Source organism: Falco punctatus (genome assembly GCF_963210335.1).
Source record: "Falco punctatus genome assembly, chromosome: 1".
In the NCBI taxonomy this organism is placed as follows: domain Eukaryota; kingdom Metazoa; phylum Chordata; class Aves; order Falconiformes; family Falconidae; genus Falco; species Falco punctatus.
In genome coordinates, this window is record NC_137580.1 from 82,173,511 (window position 1) to 82,199,726 (window position 26,216).

At 41.2% G+C, this 26,216-nt stretch overlaps 1 protein-coding gene across 9 annotated transcripts in view; it reads left to right on the forward strand.

Annotated features, from left to right (window-relative positions):
• Window positions 1-2,674: 2,674 nt before the first annotated feature.
• Window positions 2,675-26,216, forward strand: part of LOC308056225 (uncharacterized protein) — a 121,440-nt gene continuing 97,898 nt past the window's right edge. For all 9 annotated transcript variants that reach the window (XR_013924736.1, XR_013924737.1, XR_013924738.1 and 6 more), the window contains exon 1: window positions 2,675-24,232. The gene's annotated coding sequence lies outside the window, so the exon portion shown is untranslated. The remainder of the gene's footprint in view (window positions 24,233-26,216) is intronic.

Here is a 26,216-nt window from a genome sequence, read left to right on the forward strand (position 1 = left end):
TATAATTATCTTTTTGAGAGCAGCAGAGCAGTGCCTGTATTGTGCTGGATGCTTGAGAAGTGAATGGGACTGATGCAGCCTGGAGCTCCACTGCTCTCCCTGCTGCACTGGGCTGGGGACACACAAAGCTGGGAATGAAGAGAGACTTCACATGGCATGGCTGTGGGGCACTGCCTCAGATTCTTGTTGCCTTTCTGCCTCTGGCACATAGACAAATCACGTACTCCTATACTATAGCCTTCCCTGAGCCTTAGCAACTTGTCAGGGAAGGAAGTAGAAGGTACCAAACCCCTGCCCTTTCTTTAAATCAAACCTACAGTGAGACATGTGGAAGTAAGGAGGAGAAAATTATCCCCGTCATGGAAGGGATTTCAATGGCCATATGGTGAGGGCCCAAATGGTTGTTTCTCACAACTGAAAATTGCTTCAGGGAGATTGTATTTATCTTCCATCCAGGTTAGTAGCTGTGTAACTTAATCCATGTAAAGAATTGGCAACTTCAGTCAAAAAGCTTTACCAAAAGAATGTAAAAGCCAACAACATTGCTTCTGTGGTGCAGGCCCCTGACCTGAGCATTACGCTCCAAGGTAAGGAATTTTAATGTCTAGAGGGATTTTTGATTCTGTTTAATCTGTATGTGCTTTAATGTGCTGGGGTAATGAGATGGTACTAATGAATTGTGATTTGCTATCATTTGAAGTATAGGTGGAGTGAGTTGCCTGCTGCTTTCCAGGTGTTAGTGCAGTGTGAAAATACACCGTTTTCTCTTTAGGATTACATTGAGGGTTGGTTCCCAAATACTGAAAGAATTTTTCTCCCCACATTCCTGCTTGAGAGAAATGACTCCTTTTCCTCTGGTGAGGAAGATGGTGAGACTGCAAATGGATTAACCTCTGTTTTAATGTCATTTCTACCTTGTCCTTGGGCTCTAATGGCTGCAGGAAGGGGGTCCGTAGCTCTGCTGGCCAGTGGCCCGTGAGGCTGCTTCTGCTCTGATATATTTGGATGAATATGAAAGGACAAGAGAGAGGCTATCGTGAATCACATCCCCACAGGAAGAGGCAAATCAATTACAAGACTCAAGGCCACCAGTTACTGAGTTAAACATCTGTTTACACCTACACACAAAGCAGCAACCTTGGCTCATGTTCATACAGAGTCAGGGTGGGAAGGCAGTTGATGATTTTCTCCTGGAGCGTGAGATGAACAAACACACACAACTAGTGTTCTGGCTAGATATTCTGCTTGGAGGCAGGGAGAGAGAGGGGGAAAGTCTTGCCAGGAAAAAATAATTGATACAAGGCAAGGATTGAGCTGTTCAAGAGAGTTCCTCATTCTGAAAGAATCAGAACTTCAGTGCAGATAAACGTTGCTGCGCTGTTGCTGCTTCCTTAGGCAAATTTCATCCTCGTGAGAAAGTCTCCAGCCTTTTCTTGTATCTTCCTTCCTTTGATGCCTCAAGACATCCTACAGTACCACTCTTTAAAGGGAAGACTCTTCCAGAAACTGCTTTTGTTTTTTTTGCCTTACTCCTAGGCACGTGAAAACGATGAAGAGAGATCTTTTACTGATCAGATTGGTAAACAGGATGATTAAGATCCAATTAAGGTTATTTTCCTCTGGATTGATGACTGCAATTGCAGACCTGCCATAAAGGACAAATATTAATACATCAATAGCCGTGGCTCCTGTTTCAGCTGTAGACTGCCCTCATAATATAAAACCCAAGTTGCTGTTTGCCTTCACAAAGCAGCCAAGAAACGTCTGTAATAACAGACTATGTAGATCTTCTCAAAACCAAAAATTGCTCCTTTGATGTGCCACGCCTGAAAGTGAGTACAAGTGTCCGTATCACCTTCACATTCTGCAACACAGTGGCAGGCGATATCATTGCAAGCTTCTTGACCAGGTGATCCAAAGGACAGCCAGCAACACCGATGGCATCTGGAGAGTGTCATCTAATGAGCCGTAATTCCAGGAAAATGTGTCAAAAGAGGTGCCGATCTCCTGTGCTTGTGTCTGTAAGTTCCTGCATCCTTCCCCAGATTAATTTATGGACCCACAAACAAGGTGGGTCATCCTGAAATCCCAGATTTTCTACTTTAGCTTTTTCATTCTCATCTTTTCTCCTGCTTCATGAACCCATCCTTTAAGATGCAACATTTCTGGAAGTGACTGTATTTCTTTCAGTTACGTGACAGTAGTGCTGTTGATCAGCTCTTCCATAAGAGCCTCTCTTCCTGGGGCTGCACTGTGCATGCCTGGGCAATCAGGCAACATTTATTGTGTTCCCCAAGCTGATTCAAGTCAGCCAGCAGATATTTAGTAAAGAGGGTCATATTTTGTAGCTTTTTGAAGCAATGCACAAGAGACATCTTTTGTATGTAAATACCATATGTGCCTTGAAAACCCTGTTCTTACAACAAATTGTAAATGACTGCTTTATGTGGACTGTACCACAGGCACTGGTATAACTTGAAGGCAACTAAGTAAAATGAGTTTGTATGTGTTGATCAGCAGACTCCATATATGAAATTGCCAGGATCCAATCTCCATAGAAATTGTTTTTAGGAAGCATATCTAAGGGAAATACTCAGGTTATGTACCTATGGCAAAGATATTGAGAACCACTTGTAAAAGACTTTCAGCTAGGTCATCTTCATAGCATATGGCCACAGCCCAGATTGGTTAACAGCCATCAAAAGAGCAAAGCCACTATGAAGCCACAATCTGATATGCTCCTCATTCATGTTCAGAAGGCCACAAGTCTTGGTGCTTTTTCATAGCTAAAGGTGGCCATCAGTCAGGACCCAGACTCCATCGTAACTGCTAATGATTTGCATTTCTCATGCCGATGAGGCAGAAAGCAAAGTGATTGAGTGAGAGAAAGGTTGTGGAGGACAGTGGACCTTCTTGGTTTGTTGCTCTGATCTTTGCAATTTATTTTCTTCTTGAAAACAGGCTATTTTTCTGCTAGGCCTGCGTTATTGCAGTTAGATACCTGAGCAGTGACTGAGTCTCATGACTGACACTCTTATTGTGACTCAGGCAAGAAAATATGCCTGATCATTAAGGCTACTGTAAAGTCAACCGGGGCGGGGTGGGGTGGGGTGGGAAAGATACCCTTGAGAACTGCGAGCCAGCACCTCAATACCATAGGTTGTACAAGCCAAACAGATGAAGGGAGACCCACTATTGACTTAGATTCCAAAAAATAATATTTACATCTTCCAAACACTTTCTTTTAAACATTTTTTTTAGCAAGTAGACATCTATCGGTTTATAAAATTGAGTTGGTTAAAGAGGTCACCAGTCTCGCATAAGTTGTTTTGTGATGTTATGAGTTTTATGTGTTAAGTTTAAACTAGACAATGAAGCAACTTTGGTATTAGCTCCGTAAACAGAAATTAGATTTGTAGGTCACTCTCAGAGATCATCCATGAGCTTAGGGGAAAACCCTTCTGTAAATGATTCATTCTAGAATAGATGACTGCACTGTATTAATATGAAAACCTTAGGTGGGATTTAGGCCACTCCATGATAGTAAATACTGGTCTTGTTCTCAATGGAAACTAGGAATTTTGCCATTGAATCAGTACAAAAGATTTAAGACAATCACTGAATAAACAGAACTGAGAACACGTTTGCAGGCAGTCCTCAGATAATTGCAGCCTCCTAAGATTTATCTCATGTATCTTGTAAACAGGGTACTAGATTGAAATACAATTTTATAAACCTTGGCCTGAGGTACGTCATTTTCTTTTTACCAATTCCTCTTTGGCTAGTGAAGAAGGAAAAACCTAGGTATTCAACAAAAGGACTTGGAAGTTTCTGTCCCTTCATCTGTTAACCACTTACCTCATAATCCTATGTGTAAATGCTATTACAAATATGTAAATAGTTTTTTCAGCCTTAAGCTGCATGCGCTGCTTAAATAACTAAGGAATATATTACCATCCTAGCAGTGACTATGGCTTACAAAACATATACAGAGCTGCAGCTTCCTATTTAGCTTCATTACATATGCTGACAGCTTTCAGATAATAACTATTTTGTTCTCATCTCTGAAGTAGCCAGCATTAAAATGAGTATAGTGACTTCCCACTTCTGCATGTGAGGCTGTATTGGACAAGCTCCAAATGCCCTGCATGCCCTGCTTCTCGTGTCTAATTGTTTTCTGTGGGGAAGGCAGTTTACTGAGGGCATTTCAGGAAAGGGAAGCCAGTAGCCAGTGGCTCAATGAGTTTTACACTAGACGGCATGTAGAAGAGCTAACGCTGTTGGCTGGGTTAAGAATTACAACATACTGCTATCAGCTACTGCAGGCATGGAAGGGATAGGAGGGATGTTGAGAAAAAGATAAATGTAGTACTTCTGATTAAAAAAAAGGGTTTCTCATACATTTCACTAGAGTTTTTTTGACTGAAAATCTGACATTGATGGATTAGGAGTAAAGCAGTGAGCATCTATACTGAAATGAATTGATACATGTCAACTAATTCAGTCGTGTTTTCAATTTTGCTTTCTCTTTGTGTCACTTAGTAGAAAGTAAAGAATGTAATTTAAAGCTTATTTTTGATATGTCACTTGAGACTAAATTTGGACAGAATTTAAAAGTGAGATGAAAGCACTTACGAGTTAGATGGTGTTTTTATTAGTCATGTGATGAGCGGGTCAAGGGAGGTGATTCTCCCTCTCTGCTCTGCTTTCTTGAGGCCCCCCCTGAGGTACTGTGTTCAGCTCTGGGGCCACCAACAAAAGGACATGGACCTGTTGGAGCAAGCCCAGAGGAGGGCCATGAAGATGATCAGAGGCTGGAGCACCTCTCCTGTGAAGATGGGCTGAGAGGGTTGGGGGTGTTTAGTCTGGAGAAGAGAAGGCTCCGGGGAGACCTGACTGCAGCCTTCCAGTACCTAATGAGGGCCTTCAAGAAAACTGGAGATGGGTAATTTTACAAAGTAGGTGGTAGGACAAGGGGGAATGGTTTTAAGCTGAAAGGGGTAGATGTAAATTAGTTATTAGGAAGAAATTATTTCTGGTGAGGGTGGTGAGACACTGGCACAGGTTGCCCAGAGAAGTTATGGGTGACCCATCCCTGGAAGTGTTCGAGGCCAGGTTGGATGGGACCTTGAGCAACCTGGTCTAGTGGAAGGTGTCCCTGCCCCCATGGCAGGGGGGTTGGAACTAGATGATTTTTAAAGGTCCCTTCCAACCCAAACCATTCTATGGTTCAATTTCATGGTTCTATGGCTGAAATCTACCTTAAACATGCCTGATACTTGAGAAGAATTTAAAATGTATATAAAATGCAATACTACCTGCAATTAATGAACTGGGATGGTTCTTTCTGATTAGTACATACCCAACATTTCAGAAGTAGGAGAACATACTAGCTATTATATAATTTTTATTCTACAGATTGTATGAAGAAAACAACTGTTGCTGTTTTTTCACCTCCCAGTTGGTTTTCAACTTTGAGCAAATGGTTACTAACTGAAATAACCAGATAGCAGAAGGCACTACTAGGGACAAAAGCTAATTTAACACTTCAACAAATACTGCTTTAAGATGATTAGTTAGTGACTTCCTCCAGCTGAGTGGCTCTGCTTCCCTCAAATTAGTAGCAGTGCATTGTCACACACAACAAATGCTTTTTAATACATGATAGCAAACCTGGAATTTTATAAGATTTTCTCTACCTTCATTTTTTTAATGTGGTCTTTTATATGGAAAATACATACATTAAAAGATTCTTTGTCTTTTGTTTTATAGATTGTTTCTTTTTAAGCATTGTAATGACTGTTGCTGTCCATTGTTGGTAGTGGCTTCTTGCCAGTGCTGTATGATTGGACAGGACCTCGGTGCTAGCATGTCTTGAGTCAGAAGGTTTCAGTCTCGCTGCTCTCTAATAAGGAACGACCACAAGTCTGACTGATGCTTGGCAAGGTTTATTATCATAGGGAGGGTCCTTGGGGGGTTGTTCTGCCAAGGTGCTAGTATATGCATGCCTGGCAGAAACCAGTGCTCTTTTGGTTGGTATGGTTACATGACTTCTGTGATCAAAATGGTGTACACTGACCTAAACTTGCACAGGAGACTCCACCTGCACCACAGCCCTCCCTAAGCATTGCATGTGATCTGTCCTCTCATCTGCACGTTCATATTCCTTTCCTTATCCTTAGCCATGCACCATCCCGTGCTTAATACATTTTTCTTAATTACTTAGTTTTGACAGGACTGTGTATCTTGTAACATTCTCCTGGCCTTGTTAGCACTTTCATCTTGTGTAAACAGTTTATCTGTCAGTCATGGCTCTATGAAGTCCCTTTTGGTTGACACTTAAGGCAAAGCTTTTATTTGAGCAGTGTATGGTCTGAGTTATGCTCCAGTGAAACTGATGCCAGTGACACAGAGATATACCCCCAGAGTAAGTGTTGTAGGAATTTAGGATGACCAAACTTTAATTTAAACTGTAGTAAAAAAACACCAATGGTATCCACAAAGCAACTGGAATATTTTCCTTGGAAGTAGAATGAAACTGATACTTCTTATGGTTCTTTATTTGATATAAAGGGAGCATATCTGTTATGCATATTGCCATAACAAATAATATGTGGCAGGATTAAAAAGAATTGCCACCGGTTCATTTCTAAAAAACATGTAATAGTCATTTGACAGCTCTGTGTAGACAACAGCTCACACCACTGTAAGCTGCAGTTCTTCTGGATGCACACTTTACACTGTAAGTGTTCATCCAAGCACATACATGCTCTTGATATGTAAATCATATACAGGTCTGTTAAAAGATTCCTTCATAAACTTCCAAATCTCAGCTGAAAAGACATGAGTGATAATATATGTTTTTCAGAAAATTCGCTAATTGGGCAAGTAGTGAAGAAGCTCTCTCACTGACAACTCATTAATTTTATTGGTGGTTGTCTGTATTGCTGACTAAATACCTGAGACATGATCTGAACCTGATTTTTGAAATGGAAAGGTAATTAAAAAATTTAACACAATTTTCTAAAGTGTCCAGATAATTCTAAACCTTTATAGTTACCCTCTGTGTGTATATTACATATATATGTTCAAGTGCATACTTCTGAATAATGCTATTAAGATTATAGCGGGAAAGTGTAATGGCAGGTTAGATACCATCAGACTTGACATTTGATTCAATAATACTGAATTGCCATTTCCCCCCATCCCCTTGCACATGCTTTTTGTTAAAGCCTGAAATTATCATGATTGCAGACCCCTTCCTATTCAGTGCAAAGAAGCTCACACCATGCGTGTGACTTCTTGTTCCTCTGTGCAGCCCAACACTCATTTACTGTTCAGTTGCTCTCTGAAAAGATTTAACAGATTTCTTCATGATTTATTTTTTTGCATTTCATGATTTTTGTATTTGGAAGGGCTTTCCAAAGGACGGCTTTATTTTGGGCATATCTGCCTTAGTGCATTCTCCTTTTGACAGAAAACAAAATTTAGCTGTAAAAGGGAAGTGAGAAACTGGTGGGTGTGTGTCACACATTCTTGTCTCAAAGAGTTGCACTTCTGTTAGTGATTAAAGGTAAGCAGCAGTCCTTGGGAAAGTCTAAACAGTCAGGGGCAGCAATTACACTCTCTTTATGTTCTTCCTGGCCAGATGAGCAGGGGTAGGTGGTTGTGATGAGAAGCAGGAAAAAACTGAAAGAAGTATTTTACTTCTCAAGGAGGGGAAGAGGCAATCAGGTCACTTCATGGTTTTAACAGCCTGCACTGGGTGCAGTCGAGACCCTCCGTTTCAGCCCTTTGCAGCAGCCATGATTTGCAGTGCCACATATGACTCAGGGCTGAATTCCTGGCTGTGTTTAAGGCAACTGTTACCTTTTTTCTTTGCCTTTAGTGAGTTAAAACATTGTTCCCTTGTTTACAGCTCAGAGCAAATTCACAGTTTTGAGGTATGTGTATTTTCTCATGACCAGGGTTCCTTTAGATCGTTTTATGGTAAAATTCAGTAAAACACAGAGTGCTTAATGAAACAAAAAGACAAATTTTACAGGTGTTACTTCTATGAATACTGAAATAAACAATATATTAGAAAGCTGATGTAAATTTTGATTCTTTCTGGGTTTTGTTGCTTGTTATTTTTTTCTTTGGGAAGTAAAGGTTTGCTCCCGTGTTGATAGTGACCTTCCTCATTTGATTTAAAAACAAATGGAGCAGAGCAAATTACTAAGGCACTGGAGCATGTTCTCAGCTTTGCCACACTGAAATACTTGTCTATTCTGCAGGGCTTCGGGAAGGCAGCCCAAAGGCTTTGTGAGATTTGCAAACCATAAAAGATGGAACAGGTGGGAATGCCTGATCTTTCTCTGTAGTAGCTCTTAATATGCCACTTCTGCATCTTTGGGCATTTTTGTAAAATATGTGCGTGCCAAACAAAATGAAAGTGATGCAGACTGTATTTCAATGAGATGACAATACAGTTACTTGTAGATAATTCTCAACAGTATTGCATGCACCTGCTCTGATTAAGTGGAATGAGATGTACTCCAGTTTCTTATGGTTAGATGACAACAAAACACATAACCGCATGTGTCAGAATCATTGGTTACAAGAGGTGTTACTCAGATTATTCCATCTTTATTCTTCCCCACCTTCATTCTTTTCAAGCTTGCTGCATACATATCATAACTCCTGAATGCTGCAACCATGTACACACTGTTTAAAATAGTGAGATAAATGCCCGTGGGCTTTTAGCAGTCATTTAGAATTATGACACATTTTTTTTTTAAAGCATCTTTTAAAAAGCCCTGTTCTTTGATATCACTTCAAATGCAACAGCCAAACCACAAAGAGAGAAAAATAATATAAGAAAGCTTCCAAAATAGTTTGCTATCTAAGGGAAATCAGCATAAACCTAAAATAAAAAATTAATGTTGTTTTGGTACCTCTGTCCTGTGTTGAATAAGGTTGCTCAACTGCATGTTCATACAATATTTGTTATGTATAACTATTGTTAGGTTTCTGATTACAGAAACTTTAGTTGCTGGAGCAGAAAGTTTAGATTTATAGTCCTACTGTCAGTGTAAAGTCACAAATGAATGTAGTCTGAAAACAGGACTGTGCGTGGTATGTTATTGATGTGGTACAGGTAGACCTTCAATACATTTTTCAGATAAACTACCACTGAGGTTTAAAGTCAACCTTTAAACTGTGTTTTTAAATTTTTCATGATTGCACATTTACATATTTCACAGCATGGGTTGTTGCTTTGTACATGCAGTGCAATGTCAAGGGGCAGTCAGGTGTGAAAAGCTATGCAAAATTGTTAATGAAAAACTGTATTAGTTTTCATTTCTCTCCCCATCTCGCCATGTCTTTTCAGTGTTGTTCTGTCTGTGAAAAAGCATCGGATTTTGTTCTATGTGACAAAGTTGGATTGCCTTAAATAAGCAAAAGTCTTCCACTGGCCTGTGATGTGCCGTGGAGATGGGAGTGAAAGCACAAAGTCTGAACAGTCACCTCACCTCACTTCACTGAACGGTGAACAGCTAGTAGGGATGCTTCTTCATGGGACTTGGTAAGTGTGAACACTTCTGCAGAAGTTGAATCTATTTTATTTCTACAGTTTTTGTACTGGAAGAGAGATCACAGTTTTCAAACTTACACTCGGATACTCTTGGAAGTTATCTGGAATATATTGCCAAATTAGACACCTCCCATGAGGCTTTCTGGTGAAAGACCTTATAAAAATTAAGATCTAAAATGACAGGGTGAAAACTTAAACATACTGGCTAGGTATGGTAAAGAGAGATAATTTAACTTGCTTCAGAACAATGTAAATTGACTTCCATACTACCAGACCGCTGTTGCTACCTACCCTTTCTGTAAAACTAGTTCCTCCACTGCAGCCCTAGAAATCACTGAATATCTGTATGTAATAACCTTAAATTTTATGAGACTGTACCTCTAAAGTCATGCCAGTGCAGATGTGCTGAAGTAAGTTCTTAGAACCAGAAGCATTAGAAAATCAGTGAGAAGAAAACTAAGTAGTCTGGGTTTATTAGTTATGGTGCAGCAATGCTATGAATGCAGACCTACCTGTCTAACACTTTTAGGTCCAAGCTGTTCATATAGAGTTCAGTTTTGTCACTTACACATACCAGCTGGGTTTACTACAAACTCCTGTATCTGTATTCCCTGTTCCATTGGGTAATATAAAGTTTAAATCTACTGTGTCTGTGACTGCTGTATCCTGAGAGGGTAAAAAAGAAGGTGAATGTGGTATGCTGCATATTTTACTTGTTTGCTACAAATCAAAGAGCTGAGCAGAACTCCCTGTACTGAAAAACCTTTAAAAGACATTATTAGAGATCATAGTGGTGAGACTATAGAGCCAATTGTGTTTAATTGACTGCTTGGTTGAATTTAGAGACAATTCCTTATTGTAAGTTAATGGTCTGTAAAACAGCCACGAAAAAATATTTCTGTTTTGAAAACAGACTGCAGATGGAAGAAGCAGGCACCTGAAGCACCTGAAGACACTTAACCCTTGTGTAAGGACAGAAAAGCCAAAACAATCTCTCAGACTTGGCACAGTATTTTAAGCCCCAGATGATAACTGTAGGCCAAGATCAAACATGGAACACGAACCACAAAATGCAGTTGCCCCTCTATGTCCAAGAAATATTTTTCCCTATGAAAACAGCGCCAGGTCAGCCAAAGAAAGTATCCTGCAGCCTCATATGCATACTACCTTTGACATTGCCCTTGAATAACACAAAAAGCCTGGTGCAGATTGCCAAGAGTTATGTGGGAGAACCACAGGCAAAACTGAACTTTTTCAAAAAACATTTTACATCTTGGACAAGCAAAAATCATACTGGCAACTTGTCCAGGGCTGGCGCAGTTATCTGCTCCTCAGCTTCTTGACTGAAATCAGAGTTCATGTAGGAGTTTTTAGAGGTGGAACAGCTGTTGAAGCAATGGATGGCTATAAACTGTTCAGAAGGGACAGGCAAGGAAGGAGAGGTGGTGGGGTAGCCATGTATGTCAGGGAGTGTTTTGACTGCCTAGAACTTGATGGTAACAACAAAGTCAAACGTTTATGGGTAAGAATCAGGGGGAAGACCAACAAAGTGGATATCCTGGTGGGAGTCTGTTATGGACCACTCAACTGGGATGAAGAGGCAGATGAAACATTCCACAAGCAGCTGGGAGAAGTCTTACAGTTGCTGGCCCTTGTTCTCGTGGGGAACTTCAACTTACCAGATGTCCACTGGAAATACAGCACAGCAGTAGGGAAACGGTCCAGGAGGTTCCTGGAGCGTGTGGAAGACAATTCCAGCTGGTGAGTAAGCCAACCAGCGGAGATGCCCCACTGGAACTGCTCTTTACAAACAAGGAAGAACTGGTGGGTGATGTGGTGGTTGGAGGCTGTCTTGGGCACAGCAATCATGAAATGATAGAGTTTTCAGGTCTTGGAGAAATAAGGAGGGGGTTCAGCAGAACTCTTTGCTTGGAATTCCAGAGGGCAGACTTTGGCCTGTTTAGGAGCCTGGTTGACAGAGTCCCTTGGGAGGCAGTCCTGAAGGGCCAGGGGGTCCAGGAAGGCTGGACATTCTTCAAGAAGGAAATCTTAAAGGCCCAGGAGCAGGCTGTCCCTGTGTGTGGGAAGACGAGCAGGCAGGACAGAAGACTGGCTGGGCTGAACAGAGAGCTTTGGCTGGAGCTCAGGGGAAAAAGGAGAGTTTACCACCTTTGGCGGGCAGCTCAGGAGGACTACAGAGATGATGTGAGGTTATGCAGGGAGAAAATTAGAAAGATGAAAGCCCAGATAGAACACAGGCTGGCCACTGCTGCAAAAGTTAAAAAAATGTTTTTTCCAAATACATTGGAAACAAAAGGAGGGCCACTCCATCATTTATCAACAGCTCTGGCAAACTGGGGAGGTCCCAGAAGACTGGAGGTTAGGCAGTTTGACACTCATCTATAAGAAGGGCTGGAAGAATGTTCCAGGGAACTACATGGCTTTCAGCTTCGCCTCAGTGCCGGGGAAGGTGATGGAGCAGGTCACCCCGAGCGCCATCACACAGCACGTGCAGCACAGCTGGGGGGTCGGGCCCAGCCAGCCTGGGCTGATGAAAGGCAGGTCCTGCTGGATGAACCTGGTCTTGTAAGACAAGGTGACCCACCCAGTAGCTGAGGGAAAGGCTGTGGATGTTGTCCACCCAGACTTCAGTAAAGCCTTTGACACAGTTCCCCCCAGCATTCTCCTGTAGAGACTGGCTGCTCATGGCTTGGGCGGGTGTATTATTTGTTGGGTAAGAAAACTGCCTGGGCAGCCAGGCCCAAGGAGTTGTGGTGAGTGGGGTTACACCCAGGTGGTGGCCGGTCACACGCGGTGTCCCAGGGCTCCGTGCTGGGGCCCGTTCAGTGTCTTTATGGAGGGCCTGGCTGAGGGGATGGAGCGCAGCCTCAGCCAGTTTGCAGATGGCCCCCGGCTGGGCGGGAGTGTTGGTCGGCCTGAGGGCAGGAGGCTCTGCAGAGGGTCTGGGCAGGCTGCACCGATGGGCCGAGGCCACTGTAGGAGGTTCCACCAGGCTCAGTGCCAGGCCCTGCCCTTGGGTCACAGCAACCCCCCGCAGCGCTACAGGCTGGGGGAGAGCGGCTGGGCAGGGCCTGGGGGGAAAGGGCCTGGGGGTGCTGGCTGGCAGCCGGCTGGGCAGGAGCCAGCAGGGTGCCCAGGTGGCCAGGAAGGCCGGCAGCGTCCTGGCTGGTGTCTGAAATGGTGTGGCCAGCGGGGCAAGGGCAGTGACCGTCCCCCTGCGCTCGGCACTGGTGAGGCCGCACCTCAGGTACCGTGTTCAGGTTTGGGCCCCTCGCTGCAAGAGGGACAGGGAGGTGCTGGAGCGTGTCCAGGGACGGGCAGCGAGGCTGGTGGGGGGTCTGGAGCACAAGTCTTGTCAGGGGCGGCTGAGGGAACCGGGGTGTTCAGCCTGGAGAAAAGGAGGCTCGGGGGGGCCTTATTGCTGCCTACAGCTGCCTGAGAGGGGGTTGTAGGCACGTGGGGGTCGGTCTCTCCTCCCAGGTAACAAGTGACAGGACAAGAAGTAAAGGCCTCAAGTTTTGCCAGGAGAGGTTTATAGTGGACGTTAGGAAGAATTTCTTCACTGAAAGGGTGGTCAGTCATTGGAACAGGCTGCCCAGGGAGGTGGTGGAATCACCATCCCTGGAGGTATTTAAAGTGTGTAAATGCGATGCCTGGTGACATTGTTTAGTGGTGGAATTGGCAGTGCTGGGCTAACAGTTGGATTTCGTGATATTAAAGGTCTTTTCCAACCTAAATAATTTTATGATTCTATGAAACCCTGTACAGAGAGCAACAGTCTTCTGGTATGAAACAGTTCCCACTAAAGCCTTTCTTTCTCAATCGGCTCAGAAATGTAGCAAAAACTTCTTGAACAAGCGGTCTTATATCCCCACCTTGACCAAGCCAGCCGTTTTTCTGTTGCAAGTACGGGGACATTTAGTGAGGCTCAGTGTGACCTCTTGGCACAGGAAGCCTTGGGGAATGCATTTTTCCACAATCCCTTATAGATGTAGTGAAACAAATATTTATAAGAAAAGACTGGATGGGAGAAGGGACGTCAGTGTGTATCTAAGAAGATGAAGACTGTTCAACAATGGAAGATAACTCTAAAGAGTATGTGAGGATGAGAGGTATATACGATGTAAAGAAAATAGAAATGTCTATAAGTGTAGTTAAAGGAAAAAGCAGCTTTTCCGATCTTTTCCAGGGATATGAGAGAGATGTTTCATTTGATTTAGAAGGTGAGTAGTCCATGGAGATATTGGCAATACCAGGATGATGAAGGAGGAGTCTGAATATAGTTACTTGCCCCTGAGTCCAACACAAGTTGATGAAAGTACTTCAGGCTGTAACTGTGGCAGGAGATGATGAAGATGCAGAAAATAGGTTCATGCCTGGCAGAGAAATCTTACACAGTTGGCTGAAAATTCAAACTCTGTGTAATAAGACAGTAGAAGTGGAATGAAGAGATTGTGGCTGCATTGTAGGACTACATTAGAGATTAGAAAAGGATGATGAGAAGGCAGCTTTTTCTTTTTTTAAGGCAGTCAGGTATGTAGTCTTAACCATTAACAAACAGTGTGCTTGATGGGAGAGTCTACCTTTTAAAAATCATAAGAATTTCAGGCACAGCAGGACTCAAAAGTGAAAGGTTTAAACAATCAATTATAAAAGCAAAAAAGTGAAAGCTTCAGACACAGTAAAAATCGAGGGGCCCATGCAAGGTTTCTTGCTTCCTGCTGAGTAGTTTTAATGAGTCACGAGCATGGAAGGGCAGCCACGGCAGTGAATTCAGCGAGAGGACACTCGGGGTTTAATTTAAAATTTCTTCTGAGGGGGAAGGTTCTGGCTGGGGTGAGAGGTTCCTGCCCAGCTGGCAACCATGTGTGGGCAGGACCTGCCGTCTGCAAGAGTGAACACGTGTCTAAGACTCCTTGTAACTGCCCTGTGATTTACTACTTCTTGCTCCATTGAAAACATGAAATCTGGTTTTGGTTTGGCTTGCAACACAGGATTTTAATAACTCGAGTGGCAAACTTGTCAGTGTGTAATATGATCTTTCAGTCAAAATATCTGCTTGATTCTGTTTAGCTGGGATTTTTAAGGCTGCTCTTGTTAATTTGTGCTTGCATTTGTATTAGACCTTCTGTATTCTGAGATGATGAATTGCAGTATCCGATTCCTCTTTGCTTGTATCATTGGTATACTTCTTACATCTCCCCTTATTAATTTCCTCTCTAAATTAAGCATTTCTAATCTTTTTCATCTAGAGAGCTCCTGATGTCATTGAAAATTTCTTCTTTGTTCCTTGGGCTCTTCTGGTTTTGCTGCATTTCCCTGGTATCAGTTTATGTCTGGAAGCAGATTGCTGAATCCTTGCTTGTGACTAGCTCAGGAGGAGGAGCGTGTCGTCTTTGCTGCTTAGAAAGTCCCTGTGGTTTACATACAGGTCTTATGGGCTGCTTTGTATTGTCATATGGTGGTCAAAAAGTCAGTGGCAAATGAAAGGTAAATCCAATTCTCCTGTCTTGCTTTTACTAGGTTTGAAGGATTTTACTTCAAAACAAAATAATAAACCAGAATTCAAAACCACATACCCTTCACCAGAATTTCTGGCCCACATTCAGCCCACTTGGAGTTACAGCACAGTAGCTCTGACAGAGCAACCATGAGTCTGGAAAGCCTGGAATTTTCCATAGCACAAAGGCAGAGATTGAGTGCCATACTTCTGGAAAATGTTTGGTTTACTATGCACACATTGCACAGTGTATTCACTCATGCAACATATCCTGAAGGCTTTGGATTTATTGCACATATGCAGTGCAGCAGCTATTCATATTTTCTGTCTGGGAATGTCTTGAAAGAAATAAGGTAGCTTTAGCTTTCTTTTTCTAAATAGAAGGCTGTCTCCTCCTTTCTTGAGCTGTAAGGATCCAAAAGGATCCTCAGCAATCAGAACTAACATTGAAGACAACCAGGGAGACTGCAAGCAAATGCAAATCTCTCCAGCATGCATAAGGCACTGTCTTCCCTGATAAAGTGGCCACAGTGTGAAGTGACTAAGACACTGTAAAGTCACAAGTGTTAAAAGGCAGGTACAGTGTTTATTTCTAGGTAACAAAATAAGATCTATTTTACACTTTCACCTCAAGTTCATCTGAAGCAAAACTGAAATGCCTTGTTTCTGCTACCAAGATAGAAACCACTTTATTTTTGTCAGAGAATTCAGTGGTAAATTCACTTTGTACAGGTAATGTGTTAGTACTGTTGGAACTGGCCAGATGTTTAATAGCTTAAGGGTTCAGCTTTTTTTTTACATTTTTTTTAAGATATTTAGTCAATAGAAACTGAACAAATATTATTGAAGCGTTTAATACTCTGCTACACTGGGATTATAATGTCTCAGCAACATGTCAATTCCATTCTTCCACCTCCCATGCCATCTTCACACCGATTAATAACAAAGCATTGTTATTCTCTGCTTTCCTCATTCTAATAGATGGCTAAGTAGACCAGAGCAAATGTTTCCTATTCAGGCTCAGAACCCAGAAGCACAGTCTGAGCTTTTTCAGTGCTTGGTGGCAGATCCTTCTGAAATCTCTGCTGGATCTGGAACTGAGATACACCTAACTGTCTCCTAGTCCTTTTAAGCAGCAATAAGTGGGTCATGACCAATAAACCCTGCAATTTTTAAGCATGTTAAGGTCCTGATTTTAGTATGAAACAATTGGAATTAGCACAATTTATTTAATTTTTTCCTCCCATATTTCTTTCTTTTCTTTCTTCTTTCCCCGCCACCCCATGTTATTAGATTTGCCATTTATTTTATTGTGGTTTCCCCCGCATTACTAATGCCAGAATATGTTATCATTCTCTCATTTTTCCTATCTTCTTTAAATGGCTTATATTTTCTCCTCGTTTTCTTTTTTAGATTTCTTATGTTCTCCCTCTCTTTGCTGAGCCATTCTGCAAATAACCTTCTCTCTTTTTTATTCCCAGGCACAATATTTTAATTTCATCCTTCATCTACATAGATTTCCATTTAACTTCTTCCATTTCCTTTGCATAGGAGGTCTAAAAGGCACCTGAAATCAGTCACCCAACTGGTAATACAAAAATGCCTGACAGGATAGCACGTTGGGTCTCTTTTTCTGTAAGAATACATCAGAAACAAACAAAAGTTGTATTTCTTCTTTTACTGTTTATTCCTCTCCCATATCATAAATATTTATCTTCTTTTGTCTGACCAAGACTTAAGAAATTAATGTAAATCTGATAAAATATAATGTCAAAGATCATTCAGTAAGTTTAGTTTGCAGAAACTTGCTATCAATGACTTTTGCCTCAGTATTTGAAGAAACGAAATAGGCTACCGAAGAAATTTTTGGGCCCTGCCACGCAATTTTGTTGCACTAGATGTCACTGTTATACTTCTTAAAATACGGTGGCCAGATTTTGCTGCATTACAGCCTCAAACTCCTAAGAGTCTTAAAATTCTGTTGTGTGTGACAAGGTGCAATCAGAAGAGCATTTGAACGGCCCAGTGTTGCCTGAATGTATTCTTTTCTTTTGGTTTGTGTCTAAGCCATCGCTCCTGTACAGAGAACGGAATATCTTCTCTTCAGAACCACAAGCATCCTAATCACTGTGGATGTGAATGATCTTCAGACAATTTAAATGCAAATGCTTTTTAGTCTCCAAGACAAGATTTGTAGCAGTGAGTGATACTGAGAAACAGCACAGTAATTGCCGTGTTGGCTAATGAAAAGTGGAATCTCACCTCCACCTCTCTGCTTTTTTTTTTTTTTGAGTTCTCCTCAACTGGAGGTGCATACCAGAGTTATGACTGACAAAAACACATTTGCTGAGACTTACCGGCTTCTCTAGTCTGGCTTTCTCCCTTTTCTACAAACACTTGACTCCACGGCAAACTTAATCCCTCAGAAGTTCAAACATATTTATTTGCCTCTGAAATCATCCTCTGTTTTCATCTGCCTTCCAGTTGTTTCTCCTTCAGGCAGTGGTGTATCTCTTTGATTTTTACCTCTTGCTCTTTCCAGGTATTCTTTACTTGTCTGTTCCTGTGGCCTCCATCACCCACCATTTTTGAGTATTTAAAACCAACACAAACAGCCTCCTCTCTTTCTTTCCAGCCTGTTAGATAAGTGGTTCAAATGGTGTATCAATTTTGGGATGAGTGCTGAACCATCTCTGCACTTCTTAACAGGTAGACATCAATTAATTTTGCCATGCCAAGGGGGATAAGCTAGGACTAGCTAGATGCTTCTATGGAAAGAAAGGGGTTGTAGGCTGAATTTTAGAACTACAAGTGGAGTTACATCAGACAGCTTTTGCTGTCTGAAATTTTCTAGCACTGGCAGTGTATATAGCAAAGCCATAGCCACTCTGTCACTCTCAGGGTACACTTCCAGAAAAGAGCCTACCTTGCCCAGTGACAGCTGAGTATCTCTGTATGTGTATTATGTCTGTGTGTGAGAGAAAGTATTTCCTGAAAATAAAATGTCATTTTTTTCAGCAAGGTCTGGAATAGGTAGTATTTCAGGTTATCCTGCCTTTTCTGTTTACAGTGACAGAAAATCAAGGAGAACAAGTAGTTCATATCCCACTTGGAGCAAAGTTAGCCCCAAACTGCTTGTTAGATTTCTTACATGCTTGAGATTCTGCATACAAAGTTTGTCATTGTCTTTGTGTATGTGCCTTACATGAGGATCTCTGATCATCTTTTCTGTCTGGTTCAAATTTACCTGAAGTCTTTGCACCTGCTGCTTCATTTGCATTCATTCATTCATGAACTGTATTATTACAATCACTGGGATTTTCCTTTGAAGTTCCTTTTTCCTTAGAATTCATCAGTTCACATGCAGAAAAGTGATCTTCAGTACCAACGTTAAGAAGACATCTAAACTTAAATGTTAAAAGGAGGGCATAATCCAACTAAATTATTTCATATTCACTTAATTGTTGCATTTGAAAGAAAAGAAAGCTGTTTGTACATAGAAGAAATTAATAATGCAAGAAACATTTGTTTGTCTAACAAACAGGGCAACTTGCCTTGCTTTCAGCTAAACAAAGGCAGACACATTTTTGGCTTTGATCTTTCCTTATGGTGAAAACCACCCAGGAAAATGTAAAGACACTGTCTGTTCCACCTGTTGGATAACTGAATTTGTGATATTATCACCAAGGAAAGTAGGCTCTTCAGCTAAAACTCCCCACTTATTGTTATAAAAACTGTATTGATCAAAAGTATAGAAGGGATTATGTTTAATTATGCTTGACTTTCTTTAAACTGGAATGACTTTTACTGTTAAGGTTTCATGATATGGTCTTTTAAGATCATTTTCCATCTTTATGTGCAATGTACAGCAGAGTAACTACATTCCTAGTGAGATAAAGATACCTGTGGAGGTATTATGCCATAACTATTATCCCAAACAATAACGGGCTGCAGAGAATTAAACTGTTTCCTCTGTATGTGGATTCTGAGCTGCACAACCAAACCATTTAAAAAAGGCAAATCCTTCCAGGCAGACTATCAGTGCACAGGCCGGAGCCAGAGGACAAACTTTTACTTGACTAGGTCACTTATTTCCTCTTTACCATATACAGTGTTTACAGAAGATTTGTAAAATGACTCAGAAGTTTCCTAGCTCAGTTGGCATGTAACTGATTTCGATCCAAGCCTCTCCAGCAGTATTAAAATCCATAATTATCTGGGTAAGTTTGTAGCTCCAATATTCTTCTGTAAGAGAGGAACATTTTTGGTTGGTGGCTTTGCCTCTGTGTTCAGACACTTGATTTTCTCGCTAATTTTGTTTTTATAGACTGCTAAATGTGTACCTTGCAAGTGGTGTAAAGTTATGCAGATTTGAAGGTGTGTTTTCACCACAAATATCATACAAATTATATATCCTTCTTAATTCTTATCTTGTCCCATCTCTGCTGAGGGAAACAAGTTGGCTGTCACTGGAAGCTGTGCATGCTGCTGTATGCTGCATATGTCCCTGTGTATCTTTATTTTTTCCTTATGTCCAGGTACCAGATGGTTCACGCAACAAGTACTTGAAGGAGTTCAGTAATCTTGGTCATATTTAAAACAGACCGAAGATGATAGTGAAATTAAACAGAATATGCTGCTGAATATTGCTGATGAAGGAAAGTGAATGTATTGTAAATTATAGTAAAATTATTTCCAGATTTTGGTACAAAGGTCTCTGTCTTAGAAAATGTAAAATATAAAACATAAGTTGCCAAAACCCTAACTAAAATTCCTCTATAGGAAGAGATGGTAGTAACTGCCTGGCAGTGTACAGTATACTCCTGAACTAGCACAGGGTTGCTTTTACATAATGTTTAAAATAATTAGGAAACTTGGGAAGAATGATGTCTGCTATGAACAGGTGCTGGCTAAACTAGATACATACAAACATAAATATATCTATAATATACATTTTTTTTTGCCTTCAAGTAAATTTGAACTTTATGAGAAGTAAGAGAACTTAGTTCTCACCTTAGATCTCTTCTTACTGGGATCTTAGATTGGATGTTTACAGATATCAGAGTACAGCAGTCATTAACATTTCTTAAAGGTTACGTCTCCATTGTGTCAGAGATGCATAAACATAGAAAAGATGTTCTATATAACACTGATTAAATGGTGGTATCCCTACACGGAGAGAGGTAACAGGAACATATGCTTTTTTGTAGAAATATGATTGCAATCATCTTGCAATGTTTCTCTAAAGGTTTATGCATATAACCGTTCAAATTTTCTTTTGTAAATAGGAAATAGCCACCAAGGAATACAGTGAAACCTAGGCATGTAGGTAAACTTATGCATGCAGGTAAGTACCTCACCAAGTAGTCATTGTTAAGGTGTGCAGGCCCTGGCATGGGATTTGGCTAGCTGTGCAGATGACAAGAAACTGCTGGACACATGAGAAACTGCTAAACACAAATAACAGAGCAAGAGGCTCACAAATTTACATATAGCACCTCAGGGAAGGACAGGATTTCACAACTAGTTAAGTGAGAGATTGCTATGCTTCACACACAGTTTTGGAGGAGCACTGGGGACATTTTGGAAACTGCAATTTTACAAGGCCGACAATGTCTAGGTATAACCTCGTCAGTAATACTGCTTAAGGCTGAGGTGATCTAGGGAGGGATTAAGGCTGATGGGGGAAGAACAAGCATGGAGAGATGTGGGGGAAGAGGCCAGTAACTTGCCAGCAAGCTGATGGTCAGTATGTTTGTCAGGCTGAGCCTGGTGCCTGATCACTGCAGGCTTTTCTTCTTAATAGAAAGTCCTATTATTGAACATTTTCTCACTATACGGTGTGTGTGCATGCACATGTTAGAAGCATGTAAGAGGTACAACTGCCAGCAACTGGAAAAGGGGCCACAGGTGCCTTTTAGATTGGGTATATGTGTATTTTTCCCCAGTGAACATCAGTCCTCTGTGTGTGCATTTATTATATATATATATATATATATATATATATATTATCCACAAGTGAACTTCAGCCTGGACTGCCTGGTGAGTAGATGACCTGCACCTGGAAAGACCCAAGCTCTGACCTAGTGACCAGGTGGGGAGCCCAGGGCTTAAACACGGATATTAGAGGGAATTAAAGCCTGTGCTATCTGTGACTGTGAATCTAGAGAGTGAAGAGGAGTGTGTCTCTTTTTATGAGTGAACTCCAAACCTGATCAGCTGAACAAGCCTCGGCTATCTGTGCTTATGTTTAGGTGAGTGAGATGGGGTTTATGTGATGTGGATGCTGGAAAAGGCGCTGCTCTGCCTGCATTGGTCTGGTCTCTATGAGAGGCAATGTTAGTATCTGTGTGTGTCTGCAACTTGCTGCTGGCCAGACCTGCAGAAGGGACAAGAAGCAGCTGCATCCATTGGGCTGGGATGGGAGAAACCTCCTGGCTCTGAGAGTCTACAGGGCTTAGCTCTGGCAGATTGAGGAGGAGGGATGCCCCAGTTTCTGAAGTGCACTTAATGCAGCCACTCCTTAGCAGTCATAAAGTTTAATTTCAGTTTCACGTTAAATATATCCTTACCAGGATTAGCTACAAAAGACAAGAATCAAGAACTGCTTGTCACATTGCTGAGGGCTGAATAGATTTGCCTGGACAGATAGAGGTCTCTTCCTGAATTCATAATATTTTTTGGGTAGATTTATGAGACTTCACCAACTCTGAAAAAGACTGATTTATTTTTTTTTTAATTTATTTTTTTTTCCCATGGACAATTCCATTCTGTTCTGGAGGGAAGAGCTGTTTGTCTGAACTACCAGTTTACCAGAAAACATTTAGAAATGGGACAAGTACAACAACAAATGTTGCTGTTTCTTATTATTTGAGCAGTCTTTGGCACTTAATGATTTATGTTTTGTTGGCTTGTTCTTTGTAATCTGAGTAACATATTTATTGCCTCTAGCAGGAGCCATCTGCATAGAGAAGGAAACAGTAACAATAAACGGCAGGAAAGAAGTCTGCAGCTTTTAGTCAAGTTTGGCTGGTGATACAAAATTACCTTCAAAGAAAAGGAAAATAAGACCCAGAAACATGCCAGTGCCCAGATTTCTCTTTAGTAATCCTTTTACATTTTTTTTTTTTTTCATTGTGAATTTTTCGAGCAGGAATTTGTTACAAATTGATGCCTGTGGCAGAAGACTGAGGAGAAAGAGTGGGTGTTAAGTTACAGAACACATGCACAGTGTATGAAAAATTGAAATGACAAGGTAGCACATTTCTGTCTTGTAGTTGAAGTAGGTAGCTAAGGAGATAGTGGAGCAAACAGGGAATTAGTTCTTTCTCTTTTTTCTTTTTAAACTGAGTCACCCCTTGTTTCCATTTCACATATGCCATCTGCTGCTCCAGGGTTTACATTACAGGATGAAAATGGGAAGTTACTTGATATAACTAACTGTGGTTATGTGAACGAAACCCGTATTCTGTGGAAGAGGTGAGACTGTGTAAGAAGAGAGGTATGAATTCATTATTAATGAGCTGTATTGCAGTGATGCCAAGATGCCCAGTTTTTAAGAGGACAGTACATCACTGAGGAACCACTAACGACAGTCTCTTTTCCCAATGTTATACAGACTATACAGATAAAAAAAAACCACCACGATGAGGATGGAAGAAACATGCATGCTTCATGAATAGATGTAAGAATTGCAGGAACAGTGACCAGCTCCAGAGTTGTATAAGGAGGTTAAGATAGACTTAGACTGTATTGCTTCAATCTTACCCCAGAGCATAATCTAAACCTCATATTATCTATTTTGTGGGAGAAAGATGCCACTGCAAATGCTATGCAGGACAGATAAATTTAGGACATACAAAAAAGGTGTGTCCCTACTTCTGGCTTGCTCCTCTCTTCTCCAGCTTCTTAACAGAAACAGTGGTAGAGGAATAAACATCTTAGTAGGCATAAAATGGTTCTTGAAGCTGAAAATTTAGACCCATTGGAGGTGTCAGTGGCTGATCAAGAGCTTAGAGATGCACTGTCATGTTTACATCTGTCAAAATCATAGAAGCCCAGCAAACCTAGACATTTTGAGTTATGGAGAGGGTAATGAAGTAAAAATATCTAACAGTTGTTCTTCCCCTCCTCCCCCTCCTCCAGAACACAAAATTATTTCCTTTTATTTTCTTTCCCCCCTCCTTTACCTGTTAGTCTCTTTAAGTACCTTTAGGAACGTGTGCACTTCGCAACACACAACAGCTAACTGTCCTTTCTTAAATGTGCTTCTTGCCTTCAAGAACTGCTTTAAAAAGGCATTTTAACAAGCATATTTTGATACAAGCTCTGAGGATTTTTCTGTGATCTTGCTGCTTCTCCATCCAGCAGTTCTGCCTTTCTTAGGTGCAGAACAATGCAATGGCTGCCAGCAGTGCCAGGAGAGATCCCACAACAAATGGAACTGAGACGTGTCCCTATAAGACTGACCATTCCTGTGTAGTTTTTCCCATAGGATTCCTGCAGACTCTGATCTGTAAGAGAGGGTGTTATGTGAACTCACCATATAGTGCACTAACTGGCTAACATCTAAAAGCTACAATTCAGTGGTGCCCCTTTTCCAAATAATTGTTTATGTCCTACAGCTAAAACTGCAAAAATCTTGAAGGCTTACAAGGCCTGGAAGGCTGAGGGATCGAAGCTAGGTTAACCATGTGTAAGAGTCGGTCTAAAGAGAATGATATTGTCTCAACATTGCTAACAGAGACCTGGAGATGGAATATGGTCCTCATGGACACCGAGACCCAGTGACCCTGAAGGAGAACTGCATGGTACGAGGAGTACTATGCCGCTCCCTGATACCTGGCACTGAAAGGAACAACTATGGTAAGGCCACATAACAGGTCTCCAGAAGATGAATCACAACTGATGTCATAACAACGAACCAGAACATGCGTGATAACCTTGCTCGAGAAGGCAGAGACTGACAACATTTCGTGAGCCAAAGGAGGAGCAACATGTATTGCTCGGCATAAAAGATGACTCCTTAGCAACCGGACTTTGGAGATCTTCCCCACCAAGGAACATGATGATCGGAAGGACCAGCAGGATGCAACCTGGACCTGGGACCATAGGGACACCTTGGACCCGTGGTGGTAGCTATAATCCTCTTTCCTTTTCTTTTTACTTTATCTTTTCTTTACTTTCTGTCTTTCTACCTATCACATGCCACTTTACGGGCAAACAACAAAATTGTGCTGTTTGACTGTAGCACAACCCCTTGGCGTGGTCACCCTGATTTTTTATGCTTCAAGATCATAGTAAATGAACCATCACAAGTCCACTGAGTGGACCGTGACACCCATGGCAGCAGAGAACGATGTTGTGGCAAAGAGGGCTCAGAGAAACAGCTGTGTGCTAAATCAGAAAAAACAGTGCCTACTTTGAGTGCATACCAACACCTAATCACACAGGTATTCATGAGCTACACGAAAGCGCTGGAAGTGTAGCTATGAGACTTTGTGAGGCAAATATGTAAATAAGTTCCAGTGTATTCTGGTTTGATGAAGGCTACCTATACCTTAATGTTGTCTCACAGGATATATGACATATATATTTAAGGCTCTTTTGCAATTTGCCTTAAGTTTCCTCTCCTGCTTTTATTACTACAGCTAATCCATATCTTCATTTCTATTGGCCTGCCACCAGAGTTCCCTAAGTGTATTATTAATTCGGTGCTGAGCTGTGGGAAACAGAAGGATGTAATTGAAAGTTCTGCATCACCTGCTGCAGGAGACCCAGGTCCTGTGCTTGGCTAATTGTCATAGTACTAATTGATAACAGCAATATTGTCTAAGCACGATCCAGTCCAAAGGGGGGGGGGGGGGACGGGACTCAAAAGTGGAGCTGTGTACATTTGCCTGTTAAACTGTATTCTCAGGAGAAATATGCTATTAAGATTGTGTATGGGGTAGAGGAAGGAGGAGTCTCATATGAGAGCCAGCGTTTTCCTTAATAGGTAGCAGAAACAGGGAACTAAGAATTTAAAAGCAGTAAAATCCTGGGCTTGTACTTTAAACTGAAAAAAAAAAAGATTCTGCTCTCTAAAAATGACTCACATTGAAGACGAGCATATTTTTTGATGAATTGGTAACATGCAGTACATGCTGTTATAAACACGTAATCTTGTAGCAGGAACATTTAGCTGGGTTAAGAAATGTTCTTGTTTATTTGTGGAAATGGGAATGACACTCAGCAGGGAGATAGATTTTCTGAAGCGGAAACTTTCTGTTTTGTGACATAAAATAGAGTCCCGAAGAAAATCATATTCTCCTTGTAGCAGTAGCATTCAGTGCAAAGAAGAGGCTTCTCTTTCATCAGTGTCAACCATATTGTGGTAACAGCCTTCACTGTCCATTTGTTAAGTTTTCAAAAGCTACACTTATGCATTGACCTATGATGCCTCTTTCTACACTGGAAAATTATGTCATAAATAGCCACAAAGGTGCTTCATTACCTTCCTTAAAATTCCCCTCTACTATGTTACAGAAAACCTTGAACAAAATATGTTGCTGGTATAGAAAGACCATTGTTAATCCTGATCAGCAGAATTCTATTTCTGTCTCATCAGGGAATCATTTCTGTGTCTAACTGGGAAACTGAAAGTTCTGTATTTTAAAAATTCCAATTCTTTTTCGCTGTCAGTATCCATCTGTTTTCTCTTGTCCTATATGTAGTTTTTGGACTTCTGTGCCACAAGCTGCTTTTCTAGTTTGTCTTTGCACAGCATCTAGCACATTAGCGAGTTGATTCTTGATAGAGGATTGTATTCATAAAAACAATATATTGGTAAATAAGAAAATAATCATGTTTCCCTATTCTGGCAGCTCTTGTTTTCTGTTTATTAACACACACTTAGATAGTCCTTAAGGACTTTCCACAGTGCCTTTCATAAAAATCTCAAAGGTTTTATAAACCTGGAAAATATTTTACCCTTATTTTACCATTAGGGAGAAACAGAGGGAAAAGATCATTTATATAGTCAGGAAGATAATCATAGAATCATAGAATTGTGTAAGCTGGAAAAGACCTCTGAGATCATAGGAGTCCAGCCACTAACCTAGCACTGCTGATTCCACC